The sequence below is a fragment of the Suncus etruscus genome, chromosome 2, assembly GCF_024139225.1.
Source record: "Suncus etruscus isolate mSunEtr1 chromosome 2, mSunEtr1.pri.cur, whole genome shotgun sequence".
Lineage (NCBI taxonomy): Eukaryota > Metazoa > Chordata > Mammalia > Eulipotyphla > Soricidae > Suncus > Suncus etruscus.
In genome coordinates, this window is record NC_064849.1 from 77,425,255 (window position 1) to 77,427,564 (window position 2,310).

General features: G+C 28.6%; 1 non-coding gene across 1 annotated transcript; it reads right to left on the minus strand.

Moving 5' to 3' along the window:
• Positions 1-1,619: 1,619 nt before the first annotated feature.
• Positions 1,620-1,782, minus strand: LOC126002831 (U1 spliceosomal RNA). The gene has a single exon (XR_007493455.1). It is a non-coding gene; the product is annotated as a U1 spliceosomal RNA (small nuclear RNA).
• Positions 1,783-2,310: the final 528 nt, after the last annotated feature.

Consider the following 2,310-nt stretch of genomic DNA (forward strand, 5'->3'; position numbering starts at 1 on the left):
ACCTAAAGGAACCAAAAAGCATGATACTGGCAATGTAAACTTAGTCATGTATTTAGTGCAGCAGTAGATTAGATAAAATGCCCAATTGATTATTGATGGATTGATGTAATACAATTATATAAAGATATAATGATGATACTATTATAGATAATATAAAGGAGAATACATGAATATACATGTATACATACAGAAAATGTGTATAAGTATGCATTGATCTAGCTTATAGAATGTCAATATATAGAGTTTGCTTTCTGCCTAAATAAACAAATATTTATCAGCCATGCAAGGTAAATACATTTACTTGCAAATACATGTAGGCATGCACAATGAAGATAAAGTAGTATGAGTTAAAGATAAATGTTTGATTATATCACACATATGTAGTTTTAAAAATGAAAAATACAAATATGAGATTATAGTATTAAGAAAATGGGATCAGTGCAATGTATAAAGTGTTTTACTTAATTAATTAATAGTTATATTGTTAATTAATATATTAATGTTTAGGAGCCACAGTTGCTTAGGGAATACTAGTGGCTCTGTGCTCAGAGATCACTACTGAAATTAAACAGTGATCGTGTACAGTGTCAGGGAGATACCAACACTGAAGTTTGCAAACCAAGTGTCTTACTTAACTTCTGTAATTCTTTAGTCCCCTGGAATAATTAAAGTAGAGTAAAACAGTAAGAAATATAAGTTTATATATGATACACAGTATAGTGAATATAGATAATAACATTTTTATACTCACAAATTTTTATAAAAATAACTACTCATGACTGTCTTAACTTTGCAAGACATGAAAAATATAATCTTGCAATAAGATTGATATGCTAATTAAAACTACAGCAGCAATGATAATATATAATATACTAAGTCAACACTTGCTCCATCTTGCAAATGTTACATAAACTATTTTTATAAAATGAATTAGTATAATTTGAGTATTCTTTCACTAATCTTATCATTTTAACCCAATCTATTCATATTAAAACAAAAAAACAAGCTAAAAAAGTACAAGCGAGTTACAAAGCTAGATGACATTAAAATATGAAAATTTTAAATTTTTTCCTATGTCACAATACATTTCTAATATATTACTTTACTTTTTATAATAGAATTTTTCAGGGAAAAGTATAATATGCAAATCTATACAAATATCATTAAGTTGAAAGAAATGGAATACCATGATGCAATTTAAAACAGAAATAAAGCATTTCATGATTCTCCAAAAACTACGTGTCTTGATATTTCACGGCTTTATTACATTTTGTCTGTGCATTTTTAGCTTTATAAGAATATACTATAAGAAATACATTGAGACCAGATAGTACCCTTGATTACATTATAAATATAGGAAATTCTATCAAATTATTTCCTCCATAAATGTTTATATTAGCTGAATTTTGTAAACAGCATAAAATAGAAATGTGCTATTGGATTTTTAATATGATTGCTATAAACAATAAGTGAAAATGGATATTTGTTCCTTTTAGATTTAATATTATTGCAAGATAAAATTCTTGATCAATAATTTAATTAAATAGAAAATCACTAACATAATTTTAGAGACTAATTTAAAATATATGGTAATAATATTTAAATATTTTTTTTTTTTTTAGTGGAGAGCACGAACGCAGTCCCCCACTACTACAAATTATGCAATAGAGTTTCCCACATTTGGGGAAATCGCAGGGGTCAGCACATCTGGAGTGCAATGAATAAGCCTCGCCCTGGGAAAATCACCTTCGTGATCATGGTATCTCCCCGGTAGGTAAGTATATAAAATGAATTAGATTTTTAACTTTATTAAAGTTCATTCATTTTTTAAACAATGAAGTAAAGTTAATTTATTAAATTTCTTTTTCTTTCTTTTTTTTTTTTTTTTTTTTTGTTTTTTGGGCCACACCCGGCATTGCTCAGGGGTTACTCCTGGCTGTCTGCTCAGAAATAGCTCCTGGCAGGCACGGGGGACCATATGGGGCACCGGTATTCGAACCAACCACCTTTGGTCCTGGATCGGCTGCTTGCAAGGCAAACAGCGCTGTGCTATCTCTCCGGGCCCCTAATTTATTAAATTTCTTTTGGAGTAGAAATTAGGTATAAATTATGATTTTTTATAAATTAAACATTTTTAGCACACTACATGCTGCTCAAAGTATTCACTTATATTTTATGCACACTGTACTTGGAAAGCATTATGTTTTAAATAGCCAACACAGTTGTGAAAGTCATCAATACATCATTTCAAAACAAAAATAGTTTAAAATGTCACTTTAATTTGTAAATTAAATATAAGCTTAGTTTGTT